This window comes from Eurosta solidaginis, chromosome 1 (assembly GCF_040869045.1).
Source record: "Eurosta solidaginis isolate ZX-2024a chromosome 1, ASM4086904v1, whole genome shotgun sequence".
Taxonomy (NCBI): Eukaryota; Metazoa; Arthropoda; class Insecta; order Diptera; family Tephritidae; genus Eurosta; species Eurosta solidaginis.
The window spans coordinates 61,896,900-61,915,476 of NC_090319.1; the positions used below are offsets into that span (position 1 = coordinate 61,896,900).

At 42.4% G+C, this 18,577-nt stretch overlaps 1 pseudogene; it reads left to right on the plus strand.

Annotated features, from left to right (window-relative positions):
• LOC137236795 (uncharacterized) overlaps positions 1-18,537 on the plus strand; it is a 123,622-nt pseudogene extending 105,085 nt beyond the window's left edge.
• Positions 18,538-18,577: the final 40 nt, after the last annotated feature.

Genomic DNA, 18,577 nt, shown 5'->3' on the forward strand with positions numbered 1-18,577 from the left:
GGCAAGAGCACAGAACGTGCTCGATCGTTTCCTTCTCCAGACCGCACTTCCTACATCTGCTATCACCAACCAAGCCTAATTTAAAGGCATGTGGCGCCAGAGGGCAGTGTCCAGTCAGAATACCCGTCATGAGTCTGCAGTCCTCCCTTTTTAATGATAAAAGCAATCGTGTTAGTCTGAGGTTGTAAGACCTGCACATAATCTTCGAGACTTTACAGCCCCGCGCTTGAACCCACGCTTTCCTGCTTAGTCGATCATGTGCACCTCTCGCCTTCGTTTAATTTCGCCCAGTCTAAACGGGACGTCTGCGGAGCAAGCTTCAAGGGATGCGCCCCTTTAAGCTAGTTCATCCACTTTTTCATTCCCATCTATTCCCATATGCCCTGGGACCCAATATAGATGTATGCTGCTTCCTGTCCCGATTTTCTCCAGAGACTGCTTACACTCTAATACGCATTTAGATGCTGTGGTATGCGAGATTATTGCCTTAATTGCTGCTTGACTGTCAATATAAAAGTTAACACGATTGCAGCTTGGGCTATTTTCTTCCAGGGTTTCTACTGCTTTGGTTACAGCTACTACTTCCGCTTGGAAAACGCTACAGTAATCCGGTAGCCTGTTGATCTGTTTATTTCTGGATCAGTACAGTATACCGCAGACCCTACTCCTTCCACTACTTTGGAACCATCTGTGTAACATGTATCGCCTCGTCCGCCATTTTAGCACCCTTGCGCCAACCGTCCACCTCTATTGTGGCCTTAAGATCGCCCTCGAAGCACAGATAGGAAATCAGGAGTCTGTTCGTATTGTGATTGATGACGCTATACTTATATGGCCGTATGGTCGGCGCTCAAGCTGCTCCGAGGCACCGAGCCTGGTTGCAGTTGTTAACGCTATGTTCTTTGTTACCAGGTCTACAGGTGGAATGTGCAGAATGGCGTACAGTGCAGAAGTCGGGGTTGTTTTCAGGGCTCCCGTAATGCTAAGCATTGATAGTCTGCATAGGTTGCTTTCAATCCGACATTTGTTTTTTTTTTTTTTGTCTTAAAACGTTTTAGCTAAATACGAAGTTATTGATTGTGTAGCTTGTGATCAGTTTTCAGTTTCTTTGCATTTATATTTTTAATAATATTACATCTATGAATTAATACTTTTTTGAGTGAGATTTAAAAAAAAGTGATACAAAAGTGAGTTGTTGTGCATGTTCGCTGTGAATTGTAGGTCCCCATTACAAAAAAGTGTAAAGTCCCCCCCTAAATTTGAGGCTTATGTTTTGAAATTTCCGGAAAAATGTTTTTTTTTTTAATTTATTTAAATCATTCGAAATACAGCCGAAATTGTTTTTTTTTTTTTTATTATTTGACATCCGATTTTTGGGATTCAAGGGGTTGTGTAGCGCAATATATAGCTTCTCCAACCCAATTGTCAACCTCACCTTCGAGCGGCGAATCCCGTTTCACTAACAGACGAGGCTCTGGCGACCCCAAGCTCCTCATGGAACTTGGGGGTGGGGAGGGAGGGATGGCCTGAAGGTTTAATGTGGCCATATAAATCGTTCCCGAGATGGTCGGGCCAGCACCTTAATGGTGCTGTGTTACCGGAGCGTATCGGATCTGTATCCGACAAAGGACCATCACATCGATAACACTCCCCAAAGCCTTCGGGGAGTAACTAATCGCTACAACAACAGCAACAACAACAACATCCGATTTTTTAATTGATACGTCATTATTTTGGTCTTGGAAATCTGCATTTTTTTATAATGTCATTTCGAGCTATGAAGTCATTTTCACTTGATGAGGTCCCTGAATTGTTTTCTATCCTCCCTAAAGTACCTATTTGTTTTATCAGCCGAAAGTATTTTCAAATTCATGATATTGTTGCTAACGGCTTGATTTCCTCGAAAGCGGCGCCAAAAAGAGGTTGTCAAAAATGTTGCAATGTAAAAGCAATTAGTGGAAACTAAGAAGACGGTGAAGTTCACCGTTCAACTCGTTTTTAACCGTTTTTTCTCACCGTCGTACTCAAAGCGGTGAACAATTTTTCAAAGTTTTTAGTTATTTTAATTAATAAATAAAAACAAAAACTATTTTTAATTTATAATTTTTTGACAAAACTTTACAAATATAATAAAAACACAAAAAAAACCAAAAAAGAACAAGTAAGGAAGACTAAGTTCGGTTGTAACCGAACATTTCAAACTCAGCTGAGAGGAAAATGAACCTAGGGTAACCCTGGAATGTGTTTGTATGACATGGGTATCAAATGGAAGGTATTAAAGAGTATTTTAAAAGGGAGTGACCAGAGTTCTATAGGTGGACGCCATTTCGGGATATCGCCATAAAGTTGGATCAGGGGTGACTCTAGAATGTGCTTGTACGATATGGGAATCAAATGAAAGGCGTAAATGAGTATTTTAAAAGGTAGTGGGCCTTAGTTCTATAGGTGGATGCCTTTTCGAGATATCTCCATAAAGGTGGACCAGGGGTGACTCTAGAATTTGTTTATACGATATGGGTATCAAATGAAAGGTGTTAATGAGTATTTTTAAAGGGAGTGGGTCTTAGTTCTATAGGTGGACGCCTTTTCGAGATTTCGCCTTAAAGGTGGACGAGGGGTGACTCTAGAATGTGGCTGTACGATACGGGTATCAAAAGAAAGGTGTTAATGAGTATTTTAAAAGGGAGTGAGCCTTAGTTCTGTAGGTGGACGCCTTTTCGAGATATCGCCATATAGGTGGACCAGCGGTGACTCTAGAATTTGCTTGTATGATATGGGTATCAAATGAAAGGTGCTAATGAGTATTTTTAAAGGGAGTGGGCCTTAGTTCTATAGGTGGACGCCTTTTCGGGATATCGCCATAAAGGTGAACCAGGGGTGACTCTAGAATTTGTTTGTACGATATGGGTATCAAATGAACGGTGTTAATGAGTATTTTTAAAGGGAGTGGGCCTTAGTTCTATATGTGGACGCCTTTTTGAGATATCGCCATAAAGGTGGACCAGGGGTGACTCTAGAATGTAGTTGTACGATATAGGTATCAAACGAAATGTGTTAATGAGTATTTTTAAAGGGAGTGGGCTTTAGTTCTATAGGTGGACGTCTTTTCGAGATAACGCCATATACAAGGGGTGACTCTAGAATTTGTTTGTACGATATGGGTATCAAATGAACGGTGTTAATGAGTATTTTTAAAGGGAGTCGGCCTTAGTTCTATAGGTGGACGTCTTTTCGAGATAACGCCATATACAAGGGGTGACTCTAGAATTTGTTTGTACGATATGGGTATCAAATGAAAGGTGTTAATGAGTGTTTAAGCCGCCTCCAACAATATTCAGACGGCGGCGAAAATCCTATGCGCAGCCGTGCGCGGCGAGTGGAAAGGCGCCAACACGCATTCACTACAATCGTCGTCCACAATAATTGCAACGAATCAGTCTAGCACTATTACTCGGCAACCGCGGACGCGCTTCTTTTGTATAGTTATATACACTACATTTATATTAAATTCTTTTAAACATATGTGTTTATTTCTGAAGTTGAAATTGAATTATGATAATTAAAGTTTGAAATTAAACTGTGTAAATTGAATTTGGAAAATTATAACGTTTTCGAAAAAACTAAAACAGACCTTTTTATTTAGTGAAGTAGTGCAGCGAAGAAAGACCAAGTGAGTATTCACTTTTATTCATGGTCCTTCGCAGCCATCTTTGGCCCGCCCTAAAAATTACAAACAAAAATTATAAATTTAAATCGCGCTTTTCGCTTTCGTTCGCCAAAAAACAAAATAATAAAAAATTTAAAACAAAAATACACAAATGTGCAAACAGTGAGTGAAAAAAAAATATATATACATACATATATAAATTGGAAAAAAAAAATTTTTGCAACAAACATAAGAAATAAGAAATATACAAACGAATGGTATGAAGGTTTTCAAGTGACAATACAAATACAAAATTACAAAAAAAAATTTCTATAAACGAATCCTCATCCAGTGTCAAGTGCTTTGTTGCAAAACACAAACAAAACCACTTATACATTTACAAAAAAAAAATTGCGAAAAAATTTCAATTTTCAAAAACAAAAGAAAAGTTTTGCAATCATCAAAAATCATCTTTACCCACCAGCCAAGCAGTACCACCAAGCAGCAGCAACAGCAGCCAGCTAATCATCAGCAACAATCAACAACAACATACATAAATAAGCAGCAACAGAATACAGGAATCGGTGAGTAGGCAGTTTTTTATTTTTCATAAAAAATATATAAAACTTTTTTTCTACAAAAGTTATATTATTTTTGTAAACTGCAAAAACATACATATATATATATGTATATGTATATATCCATCATGGTATTTAACCAACAAAAAATTGCAGTTTACTGGCCTACTCAAACACACTGTGCAAGAACAACATCAGCAAAAACTTCTTCTACAGCTGAGTTTACCCCGTTGTTCGCACAGAGCGTTGAACTTGTCGATACAGTTCAACTTCTTCCAAGTCATTTTTTCTTGCTTGCCAGCATATATAAAAATCATAATATTCATACGTACATACTTACATACATGTACAAATAATTTCAAGTTGCTTTTCCAACATTCCTATTTCTCCACTCAGAGAACATCATACGTGTTTACTCACACGTTCAAGTCGCTCTTCCAGCGACATTAGCAACGAGAGCTGTGTACTGCTGATCAAAGTTCTCAACCTCTCTCATATTTGCAAGTTTTTCATCTTTCTTTGCTGCACTCTCACAACAGTGCAATCAAGCGCACTCAGCTTCACAAAGAAACGCGACATTAAAGCGACGAAGAAGCGAATCAAAACAAACTCTTCTGTTTGTAAACATAAACAGAGAAGCTCATTTGATTCACGTGCATACGTTCGCACAAACAAACATATATACATACGTTTGTATATTGCGCATGTACGTTTGTACTTATTTTGTCGTACAAAACTAAGTTTGAGATAGTTTCGTCCCTATAGGAACTTTCAAAAAAAATATCCATACAAACTTCAAGTACATACTATTATTTTCTAATAATATATACATATCTATATATACCAGTAATTTACAAATACACGTTTATTTCTACACGTACATATATTTACACGTATATATAAGTGAAAAGTGTTTGTGATTTTTTTTTTTAATTTTATATTTTTTGTTTTTACAAAACATTATACATACTATTGAAATCCGAATTTCGCGGATTTAAATTATATAAGGAACGCCCCGTTGTCCGTGCTTGACTCCATTAAAAAAAAAAAAAAAAAAAAAACACAAACACCGCCACCATTTTAAATTCCCTTTTTTAAATTTCTGTGGCACGAAGAGTTTTCCATCTTCGAATTTTGCGAACGTTCTCTGAGCGGACAAATATTTTATTCGGTTTTTTTTTGGTGAAAACCCAAAAGTTTGCATAAAATGCCTCCCAGTCCCCCAAAAATGTCCGAAACCGGGACAAAACCAAAAGGTGGCCCAAAGGAAGAAACGGTCAAGGAAAGGTCAACATCCCCTCGCCGGAAATCCAAATCAGTTGACCCATCCGCGCAAAAGTTCATCACGGAAAGTGACAATCTGATGAGATACTGTGCAAAATTCAACGAAGCACCGATTCAGGATCACACTGAATCGTATCTCATGATAAAGGACAAATCACTAGATGATTATTGGGCACGACTTCAATCGGTTTATGATCTGGTATTTTAGAAACCAGACGAAAGTTTCCCTAAAGACTTCAAGAGTTCAGTACAAGGCAAACAATTCGCCTGCCTTGATACGTATGAAGTGACAAAAGCAAAGATTGCCGATCAACTTTCCTTGATCAAAATGATGGCAACGCCGAGTCCACCACCCCGCGTGGACCAACCCCCGGCTGAGGCAAATATTTACCTCAAAGTCCCAGCATGCGACACGGAGACCTTTTATGGTGGCTATGAAGAATGGCCCGCTTTTCGTGATATGTTCACAGCGGTGTACATTAACCACCCAAGGCTCTCCCGTGCTCAAAAATTGTACCATCTCCGGTACAAAACGCAAGGCAAAGCCGGCTCCATCGTCAAGCAATATGCGTTGAGCGATGATAACTTTGACCTTGCCTGGGAAGCTTTACGGTCACGATACGAAAACAAGCGAATCCTGGTTGACAACCAGATAAAATCCTTACTGACTCTTGCCACTATTCCATCCGAAAACAGTGAGCAACTTCAGAAATTGCAAAATACAATCAACAACTGCCTATCCGTCCTTTACTCCCAATGAGTTACGACAGACAGTTGGGATCCGATTCTGGTGTACATTTGTTCATCAAAGCTCCCAGAAACAACCCTGTCACTTTGGGAACAATCTCTCTCTTCTCGAAGAGATCTACCCTCATGGTCACAAATGAACGACTTTCTCACCTCGAGATATGAAGTCGTTGAAAGGGTCAATAGGCTTCAACCAAGCAAATAAAAACCAGTCGCTCATCAAAATTCTGCGCAAAACAGGTCCTTCAACAGGACGCAAACCCTTGTGGGAGAATCTAAAAAGGAAACTTGCCAATGTTGCAACTCCCCGCACCTTATTAGATTCTGTCCACAATTCAAGCGAATGTCTGTGCAAAACCGGACAAAATTCGTAAAACAAGCTAATCTGTGTACAAACTGCCTTAGCAGCACTCATATCATCAATGAGTGCACGAGCAAGTGGTCATGTTCGACATGTCATCAACGGCATCAAATGCTGTTGCATGCGAGCCCACAAGCTCAACGTTCCACCCCGCGAACGAATGCACCAAACGTGCAGCACACAACTGCTGAGTCAACATCTCCCGTTCGACAAACGCAGAATAGCTCCGATTCTAGCGAGCTACCGTGTTGTTCAAAACACGCACCGGTTCAATCATTGCATGCAGCCAATGATAACCAAATTCTCCTTCCTACTGCTATGGTCGCAGTCGAACACGAAGGGGAATTATTTCAACTGAGAGCCCTTATTGATCAGGGCTCGGAAAGAACTTTCATTTCCTCGAAAGTTCAAAAACGGCTGAAACTTCCATTCGAACATTCAACGTTCAAAATCTCTGGCATGGGTGGACAAGTCGTACAAAAGTCCTCCAAGCTTTGTCATTTGACACTGGTTGCATCCAAGGCCATTAAAAGGATAAAGGCTCATGCCATTGTGTTGCCGCAATTGACAAAAAATCTGCCAATATCCACCATTAGTCGCAAAATCTGGCACCAGTTCAAACTCCTTGAGCTCGCTGATCCCAGTTGCCACATACAGGGTCAGACTGACATGGTCATTGGCAGCGACATACTTCCACAAATTCTGCTGGAAGGTATAAAAAAGGTGTGCGGTAGCATACTTGCGCAACAAACCATTTTTGGTTGGATTCTCAGTGGTCCAATAACTGAAAATGTTGTGTCATTCTCGACGCAAGTCCAAGCGTCAAAGGAGACACTCAGTTCTCAACTGAGGAAATTTTGGGAAGAGGAGGAAATTCCACAACCTCCACAGATATCCCCCGAGGATCAAGCGTGTGAGCAGATATACGCAACAACCACGGCACGTGCACCAAATGGTCGATACATTGTGTGACTTCCATTCAAGGAAGAGTTTCCTGAAAAACTCTCCCTCGGCAAATCCCGCCCAGCTGCTCTGCAGCAGTTTTTCAGCATGGAGCGATCTCTTCAGAAAAAGGGGGAGTTAGGTACAATGTACAACAATGTGTTGCAAGAATATCTCGGCCTTGATCATATGGAATCTACCGACCCATGCGAAATAACTTCGAATGGCAAGGTCTTCTCATTTTACTTGCCACATCATGCGGTAGTCAAACCAGATAAGGTCACCACCAAAGTTCGTGTGATTTTCAACGCCTCTAAAAAATCTGGGTCAGGAAAATCCCTGAATGACGTGCTATACACTGGTCCAACTCTCCAACCAGATCTCATGCTACTAATTCTACAGTGGCGCATGCATAAGTATGTGTTCAATGGAGACATTGAAAAAATGTACCGTCAGATCCTTATACACGAGGACGACAAAGATTTTCAGCGAATCCTATTTCGCAAATCGGCCAACTCCAATGTTAGCGATTTCAATCTAAAAACGGTTACATTCGGCGTCAATTGTGCACCATATCTCGCTATTCGTACATTGCATCAACTATCCGATGACACGAAAGCGACATTCCCGTTGGCTGCAACAATTCTCAAGACGCAAACGTATGTCGACGACATCCTATCCGGAAGTCATACCATCGATAACGCCACTGAATCACTCGTTCAAGTGATAAACGCCCTAAAGTCAGCTGGTTTCATACTAAAGAAACTAACGGCTAATCACCCGGCCATATTAGAACAGTTTCCGAAGGAGGATCTTCTAGACTCCAACTTCTTAAAATTTGAGAGCACTTCCAAAACCAAAACTCTTGGCATTCGATGGAACGCGCTCACGGATAAATTTTCATACACCATGCTGCCGGAACACACCCAAAATGCGGTCACAAAGCGACAAATTCTATCTTCTGTTGCAAAACTTTTTGACCCGGCAGGATGGCTGTCGCCAGTTATGACCCAGGCCAAGATGCTTCTCCAAGAAATCTGGCTGGATGGAAGCGATTGGGATGAAAGCGCCAAAACCGCAACATTATCAAAATGGCAACATTTCGCAGAAAATCTGCCAGATATTTGCCACATCGAAATCCCTCGATGGGTTAATGTCGTTCCAGGGCAAGACACCCAAATCCACGGGTTCTGTGATGCCTCGGAACAAGCATATTGCGCAGCGATTTACATCCGCACACATGTGGGCAACCAAATAAAATCTTCTCTTTTGGTTGCGAAAGGCAAAGTTGCCCCCATAAAAACTGTAAGCTTACCCCGCTTAGAGCTATGTGGTGCAGTCCTACTCGCAAAACTGGCTTCAACTGTTCGAAAACATCTCGACTTACAAGCATGCAACATATTCTTATGGTCAGATACTGAGATTGTACTAGCCTGGCTAGAGAAATCTCCATCGACCTGGAAGACTTATGTGGCCAACCGTACCTCTCAAATTCGAGAATATCTTCCCAGCGGCACCTGGCGCCATGTATCTAGCCAAGACAACCCTGCTGATCTTGGCACACGTGGTTGCCAGCCGCATGATTTGATAGGCTCTTCACTTTGGTGGCACGGACCACAATGGCTTTCTCGCCACATTTCGGCACGGCCAAAGCCGAAAGCAGGTAGCGCTTCTCCACCCGAGAAACGCAAGGTCGAAGCATATCACGCACTCGATGAAGAGGACGATATTCTCCAACGCTTCTCCTCATACTCTCGAGCTCTCCGTGTGATTGCATACGTGTTCCGCTTTGCGAACAATGCCTGCAACAAATCCAAATCGGTGGCAACAACACATAATCACCATCTGACGTACAAAGAGTTGCAACATGTGAAAACGCGGCTTGTGGCAATGGCACAATCTCGCCATTTCGGGGCGGAAAAGAGCGCCTTACAAAACAATATGCCAATAAGCAAAAAGAGTTCCCTTCTGGCTCTTGACCCATTTCTGGATGGATACGGGCTCCTACGTATCGGTGGAAGATTAGAACATTCTACAATGCAATACAACGAGAAGCATCCAGTAATCCTTCCTCCGGATTCAAGGCTCTGCCAGTTGTATCTGGAGTTTTTACACCGCCTGCTTCTTCATGCAGAAATGCGGTTAATGCTCCAAATGGTGAGGCAAGAGTACTACGTACCAAAACTAAAGCCTCTTATAAAGAAATGCATTTTTCAATGCAAATCTTGCACGCTTTTCAAACAGAAAACGCGCACGCAAATAATGGCAGCTCTACCACCTGAGCGCTGCAATTTCTCACTCCCCTTTTCCACAACAGGAGTAGACTTTGCAGGTCCATTCCAAATAAAAGCATCGGTTCTGAGGTCGACCACTATTATAAAAGGGTACGTGGCTGTATTCGTCTCTTTTTCCACAAAGGCAGTACACCTCGAGCTATGCTCGGACCTTACTACTGAAGCCTTTCGCGCAGCATTCGCCCGATTCGTTGGCAGAAGAGGTTATCCCTCAAAAATGATGAGCGACAATGGTAAAACGTTCATTGGCGCTCAGCGGGCACTCGAACGCGACCTCGTTAAATTTCTTAACGAATGCTCTGCGGACATTGTGCAGAAATATGCCCCCCAGGGAATAAACTGGCAATATATTCCACCCAGCGCCCAGGGAATCCGCAGTAAAAAGTTTTAAAACCCACTTCAAAAAAACCGCTGCATCCCACAAGTTTACATTCGAAGAATTCACGACGCTGTTGGTGCGTATTGAAGCAGTTCTCAATTCGAGGCCTCTAACCTCACTATCCCAGGACCCAGCTGACTTCACAGCGCTCACTCCGGGTCACTTCCTTCGAGGTTCACCGCTATTAGCCATTCCTGAGCCAAACGCGGAAGACCTATCCTGGATAAATCGATGGGAAAAACTCAAATCGCTTCATCACCAATTCAGTCGACGCTGGAAAGAGGATTATCTGAAGGACCTTCAGAAACGCTATAAATGGCAAACGCCACAGCGAAATCCTCAACCAGGCGACCTCGTCGAAATTAAAGAAGATTCACTCCCACCCACCGAGTGGCGTCTCGGACGAATCGAGAACGTTCACCTCGGACCTGACATCCATGTTCGGATTGTAGAGGTTCGCACCCAAAATGGGCTTGTCATGCGCCCCTTAGTTAAACTGTGCTTTCTTCCAATGGAGCACTCTTGGAGCACAGCGCTCTAACTTATATACGTTTCCCCTGTATAATTAAATTTCCGTATCATCAGCTGTATCCAACTACTTCTCGTTTCTCTCTCTGCTCTTGTACTTTCAGGACGACACCATCATGGCATCTCGACCAGCATGTCCACTGGCTCCCACGGTAGAGACCGACAACTGCCTTCAGTGTCGGCTCTGCCACCGCTACCACGCGCTGCGGACCTGCCCGCTTTTAAGGCGATGCGGCCACCGCAGCGTGCAACAGTGGCCAGGGCCCAGGGTTACTGTTATAATTGCCTAGCCCTCACACATACAACGGATGAATGCGACTCCCGAGGGTCGTGCAAAATTTGCGGCCTGGCGCATCACACCCTCCTACACGAAGGACCGAAAGGACGACGAGGGCAGCACAAAGCCACAACATTAAAAAAAGGGGGAGTACCACGGAAACCGGCATCACCGAAGAAGAAGAGAGAGAAGAAGTCCACCTGCGCCTGTAGGGCACAAAAGGCGCACCCGGCAACCAAACCCGCGGCAACCCCCAAAACGGAGCAGACGGCCAAGCGCACGATTGCGCGCACTTCCCAAGGCCTGCAAACGGCGCAATGTCAACGGCGCAACACCAGCCGCGCCTTAGATACGACCATCCGCGCCCTGCAGGAACTGCAGAAGGTGCTCACTAGCACCTCCCTGCAGGGCGGGAAGGATGTTTAAGCCGCCTCCAACAATACTCAGACGGCGGCGAAAATCCTATGCGCAGCCGTGCGCGGCGAGTGGAAAGGCGCCAACACGCATTCACTACAATCGTCATCCACAATAATTGCAACGAACCAGTCTAGCACTATTACTCGGCAACCGCGGACGCGCTTCTTTTGTAAAGTTATATAAACTACATTTATATTAAATTCTTTTAAACATATGTGTTTATTTCTGAAGTTGAAATTGAATTATGATAATTAAAGTTTGAAATTAAACTGTGTAAATTGAATTTGGAAAATTATAACGTTTTCAAAAAAACTAAAACAGACCTTTTTATTTAGTGAAGTAGTGCAGCGAAGAAAGACCAAGTGAGTATTCACTTTTATTCAATGAGTATTTTCAAGAGAGAGTGGGCCATAGTTCTATAGGTGGACGCCTTTTCCAGATATCGCCATAAAGGTGGACCAGGGGTGACTCTAGAATGTGGTTGTACGATATGGGTATCAAACGAAAGGTGTTAATGAGTATTTTAAAAGGGAGCGGGCCATAGTTCTATAGGTGGAAGCCTTTTCGAGATATCGCCATAAAGGTGGACCAGGGGTGACTCTAGAATTTGTTTCTACGATATGGGTATCAAATGAAAGGTGTTAATGAGTATTTTTAAAGGGAGTGGGCCTTAGTTCTATAGGTGGACGCCTTTTCGAGATATCGCCATAAAGGTGGACCAGGGATGACTATAGAATTTGTTTGTACGATATGGGTATCAAATGAAAGGTGTTAATGAGTATTTTTAAAGGGAGTGGGCCTTAGTTCTATAGGTGGACGCCTTTTCCAGATATCGCCATAAAGGTGGACCAGGGGTGACTCTAGAATGTGGTTGTACGATATGGGTATCAAACGAAAGGTGTTAATGAGTATTTTAAAAGGGAGTGGGCCATAGTTCTATAGGTGGACGCCTTTTCGAGATATCGCCATAAAGGTGGACCAGGGGTGACTCTGCAATTTGTTTGTACGATATTGATACCCATATCGCATATTAAACGTATTAATGAGGGTTTTAAAAGGGAGTGGCCCGTAGGTGCATATGTGATGGCGTTTTCGAGAACATCATCTGTCGGGTACCGCTAATTTATTTATATATGTAATACCACGAACAGTGTCCCTGCCAAGATCCCAAGGGCTTTTGCTTTCTCCCTGCAGAACTTTTTCATTTTATTCTACTTATTATGGAAGGTGTCACACCCATTTTACAAAGTTTATTCCAAAGTTATATTTTGCGTCAATAAACCAATCCAATTACAATGTTTCATCCCTTTTTTCATATTTGGTATAGAATTATGGCATTTTTTTTTTCATTATTCGTAATTTACGATATCGAAAAAGTGGGCGTGGTCATAGTCGGATTTCGGCCATTTTTTTATTCCAAGATAAAGTGAGTTCAAATAAGTACGTGAACTAAATTTAGTAAAGATATCTCAATTTTTGTTCAAGTTATCGTGTTAACGGCCGAGCGGAAGGACAGACCGATTTCGCCCATTTTCACAGAAAACAATTTTCGTCATAGAATATATGCCCCTACCAAATTTCACAAGGATTGGTTAATTTTTCTTCGACTTATGGCATTAAATCCCTCACTAGGATAGGCAACTTGTCGTTGGTGTGAGGGCTTAACCGAACTTAATAGCGCCCGATTTTGAGGCGGAGCTATTTAAGACTGACAACTACGCCGTTTTGCCTCATAAGAGGGCAGCGGGATGTCGGTGACCAAGAACTGCCAACCCCCTAATCCAGGGTGTTATGCGGACCGTGCCTATTGGACGATTTGCAACCAGGGGATAAATTCGGCTGTATTCGAACGGAGCCTTCCCCATACCGGGCCACCTCGGGAAGTATTGATGGCCTTACCACAGTAAGGGGCGCTGCTGTGGCTGACGGTTCTTTCCCCATATATAATACTGGACCGCTGAGCCCGCCTTGTCGGGCAGGTGTTCGTACGACCAAGATGACGAACCCATTACCAAATTGTAATAAGGAGGATGATAAGAGGAGGACTAAGTCGCAAGCCAAGGACGAGAAATACGCATTAAGCGATGCGGAGCGAGAGTAGTGCTGATTCAATGAACTCCGTGTTGTAAAAGCACACAACTGAAAACGGAGTAGAAGAGTGGGGAAGGGTACGGAGCAGAGGAAGGTAAAGGAGCTCTCTGGCAGTACCGTACATCACTAAGAATTGTCCAACGCATGGGAGCAGTGGCCGACCCAACAGAAGTGCAGATCGAGCTCTTGGAATGGGCCCATGAGGCGGTAGAAATAGGTCGAAAGCAGTTCAAAAGGTTTGCTGCGAGAAACCCTCGGTTCTGCAACCGGTACGAGGAGGAAGAAGCGTCGAATGGCAGAATGAAGAGGCAACGTTCGGCGGAAGGTGATAAGTCTGTTTCAAGAGGCAGAAAGCACCCAGTCCGAGAGCCGCGAGGCAGGGCTTTCGCATAGACAAGACAAGTAGGCCCAAAGCTGTAAGACAGATGGGCCCCAATAGCTAGGTAGCAACTACCTCGAAAGTTGCGAGTCAGAGGGTAGTTCCAACTACGGAAGTAGAAGATAAGCCAAAGGGAGATAACGCTAAGACTCCGGCTTTCTCGGAGGTGCCAAAGGGAGATAACACTAAGACTCCGGCTTTTCCCGAGAAGATGAGTGATGTGGCAAAGCAGTCACTGACTGTGGCGCTGGTTGATCGTAGCAGTCCTTTCGGACAAATTACTACTGAAAGGTGGAGATCTGTGGAAAGAGAGCTTATTAGCTTAATGCTTAAGATGATGCGGAAACAACCAAGTAAGCCGCTTCCAACCTTTGATTAGGGGGGATGGTATAATGGTGTGAAAATGATAGCGCGCGACAATATCGCGAACTTGCGGTGGCTGGAGGAAGTGGTTCCAAACCTCCAAAGGCAAGGCACGAACGCGCAGTTTGAGGTGGTGGATAAAGCGCAAATCCCCACGGTACCAAAAGTTAAGGTATGGATACAATGCGTGATGAAGTGGGAAGATACACTGCGACTTCTGCAGAATCAGAATCCGAATATGCCGAGACAGGATTGGAAGGTACTTGCTGTATCTCGGCCTACCGAGGAAGGCATTCTCGAACTGGCAGCCGAGATACGAGCGATATTCCACTCAGCCGTCGATTGCAGAATCCGATGAATGCTTTCGATGTCACGGATGTAAGTTGTAAGATTTAAAAAATAAATTGTTTTAATGCACAAGTCTATTTCATTAGATTCGGACTATTCGTATTCGTTGGATACCATTGAAGTAATTTGTTATTTTAAGGTTTCGTAGTAGTATTATTATATGTTTGAATTATGTGTTATGAAAAATGGAATATTTGGATACTGTAAATTAACTTTAGTCGTATCCACACATGGCTTGTTAAAGTTCTTGGTAGTAGTTCGCATTTGATTATCAATTTCAGCTGTTAAGGTTTTTGTAGTAAAAAAATGTTCAAAGATTATTTCTTTGATACTTATTCAAATAGTTTATTTAAAAAAAAACGCCTAAAAACTACCGACTATTAACTTCAGAATTAAAAACTAGGTGAGAGTCCCACTATTATTTAATTATATTTTTTTATTTGATAAGGTCTAAAGCCTATACAGTATACACGTACTTTTCATACAGATGTTTATATGTATGTTGTTAATGCACTTGAAGTTGTTATATTCGTTTTAGTCGTTGAATAATAATAATTTGAAAAAAAATTGGTTTTAATGTTTTTGAGAATTCTACTAATATTTTCAGGAGATCTACCACCCTTTTTTGAAAATCTACCACTAAATATATTTTAGAAGTGACAACACTGGTCCTGCCGATGGTACTTCCCCCCCCCCCCCCCCCCCCCGGCCCATTGGGCAACGCTAATATTTTGTCATCATCTCCTCTGAGTCGCCTTTCCGATCCTCGGACATCCCATCCCGGAGTCTAGCCACCCGTTGTCATAGCTATTTGGTGAGAGCCACCGTCATCCAATACTCTCTCTTCGGGCGTGATCCTAACTACCGCCGTTATCACCCCTTGGCGAGAGCCACCGTCGTCTTCACCATCTGAGCCACCGCTAGCTAGTACTCTCTCTTTGCGGAGAGCCGTCGTCCTTGGATTATAATATATTCTCAGCGACACTACCTAGGGAACATCTCTCTCTCTCTCTCTCCTGGATTGAAGGTTGTGGATATTTTAGCCTGAGAGCCGCGTGTGTGTGTGTGTTCGAAATCAAAACACTAATTTACTGTGTATTTATTTAGGTGGGGGAAGTGGGACCTCCATCCGACTCTGGATTGACTTGAGCATGCCTCAGCCTTTGACCAAACCCACCTCATAGTGGCTCTATTTTATGAGTTCTTTGTTCTCCAGTAACACCTATTTGGACCTCTGTAAAATGTTAACACCTTAGAATTGAGACGAACCTATTGTATGACATATTTATTTTGTGCATAAGAGGATTATAGTAAAGCACGTCCAATTTCCAATAGTGCTCGATTGATGGCTAAGGATTCAAACCCATATACATAATGACTTCAAAAAATAACTTCAACTCCTCTCTGCTGACATCTCTCCACCTCGTCATTCGACTAAATTGTGCAGTGCGTACTTCCTTCAATAACTGAGCATAATTATTAGTATGAATAATCATTCCTTCAATTAAATAATCAGGTATAAAATAAGAATAGATTTTTATCGAAAGGCGCGTTCTATTCTCAGCGAGCACGAAAAAACACTCGCTTATTCATCGAATTACATTCAAAGCAATAACACTAACTCGCTTATTTTATCCAGTCCTCGTGAAGTCGGCTAATCAATAAGCGAGTTGAGAGGTACTGTTGAAAATAGAAAAAATTGCTCTCTTGTGAATGAAGTATAAAATACACCAAGGAAATTGTTTGACATATAGAACTATCGCAGCCAACGTCACTCAAAAAGCGCAAAACAAAACAAAACAAAAATTGTAGAAATATTTCATTTTACATTAGGTGTATTTTTTTTCAAGCGAGCTTGAAGAAAACGCTTCAACTAGCTAAACAGTTTCATTATGCCAAAACCGTACAGATGGTGGAGGTTTATCAGCTAATTGTTACTTTTTTTCCCTGCTTTGACATTTCTACTTCTAGCGCAGTATGTTTTTGACACTCAACCAGAGAATTACAAAAACAAAATACATGAAATGCCTGTGTTTGTTTGTATGTATGTCACCCTGCCGCCACGCTGTTATTTTGTTATTTTTGTTTATCTGCACATTCATATGTTCATTTCATTCGCTCGTTCACAATAGTGCCCTATTTTTGAATATGCAACACTATACAACACTATCAATCAGGTCGACAATTACCTAAGCGGTTTCAACTGAGAGCGCTTAGCCAACTCAACTCGATTACTTTTTATTGTTGCTTTCCATGCAATTCGGTAAGCTAGCTAGTGTTTTAATTGTACTAGTTAGCAACGAAATACAGCTATTAAAATACAACACAAACTAGTCATTTCTTTGGTGGAGGAACATTTTTTGGAACAACATGGAGGAAAATCAAAGATATTTAAGTTATGAAGATTTACATGGTAATATACCACGCATTTTGCCCTCAGTTGTAGTTGTTGCGTAGTTAAATTAGCAGCATCCATATTTCAAGATGCGCCGTGAGTTTGCAAATGATCTTTTCGCTAGGATTTGCAATCACAATGCATATTGTGCCCTTCCTTCCATCCATAGTTACCACTTTCGTTCACGGCACTGTGTCAAATTCTGTCCGGCAGTTAAATTGCGTTCATTCCGTAGCAGTTATAACCGCAGTATTTTGGCTGGCCTGCAACATTTTCCAGTGTGTGTTTTTTAAGTCAGGCGCTGAGACTGGTGACGTGAGGACCATGAGCGGCCGGTCAAATGGTTTGTAAGTTGATAGTGGCGTTTCTTTGTTCTTCCCCCAGGTGCTGCCGGCAAGTGACTTGTGGATCTTGTTGCGGTTTTGTACTTTAGAGACAATTTCGGAGACCTTGAAGGTAAGAGTGTTGTCGAATGGTACAACGCAATACGTGAACGTCAAATATTTGCGCCATCTATTGCTTTCACGTCGCAAACAGCGTGGCCGTAGACTTGGCCGGTAACAGTACCAGATTGTGCGAGGAGACAGAACCAGAAAGCCGGGAGATTTTGGAAACTAATTAGTCTATATTGGGGGCAGGCCCTGTTGTCATTATTGTGCTGTCGTCGGCATAGGAAATTATGGTAACTTCTGAAAATAAACATAAGTGGGGAAAAATACCACCCTGCGGTATCCCCTTTTAACCGACGCTTGCCGACCACTAGGATAATTTGTGGCCGATCTTTTTAGATGAGGGGGATGAGGTGAACCTTCTATTTCTTGGAGTAGTGTTCAGTGGTTAACTGTTTCAATACCTTTTGACAGGTCAAGTGCCATGATCCCTGTCCTATGATGAGGTTTTTGCTGGTTCAGTTCGTCTTTATGGCGTTTAGCGCGGTGGTAGTGCTGTGCATTTTGCGGAAGCAATGTCTAACCGAAATTCGCCGTAAAATGTGGGAGCATAACGGTTTCTAAAGTCTTCGCTACTGTCGAAAGCTGTGGTGATACCGCTACTAAAGTTTGGTAAACCAACTAACCATGGAGATTCATATCGTCCGATATCTCTCTTATAGCTAGTAGCCAAGAAGCTACACTGCTCCCCTTTTTCACTGCAAACCTGGAACTTGCCAAACATCAGCATGGCTTTCGGAAAATTTTAGAAACAACATGTGGACAATTTCAAGGGCCCGTTTGTACAATGCATTACCAGGCTCGGTGATACCCCTGCTGGACATATTTCAAAAGTGTTGTTCAGCTGTGCTGCGACTTAACTGTTCACTTTTCCTCAGCAAATGTTACTAATAATTATTAAAAAAATATGACTCTTTATCTTTATTTATTTCTCTGGCTAAAAAACGCAGAAGATGGTCCGGTGAAGAAACAATGGGATTCCTGAGATGATATCTGGCTCGAAAAGCAGAATTCGAGCACCCCAAAAAGAAGAGAGTGGCCTACGCCAATGTTTTGGGAGACATGGTGTCATTGGGTATATCGGTATGTTATGAACATA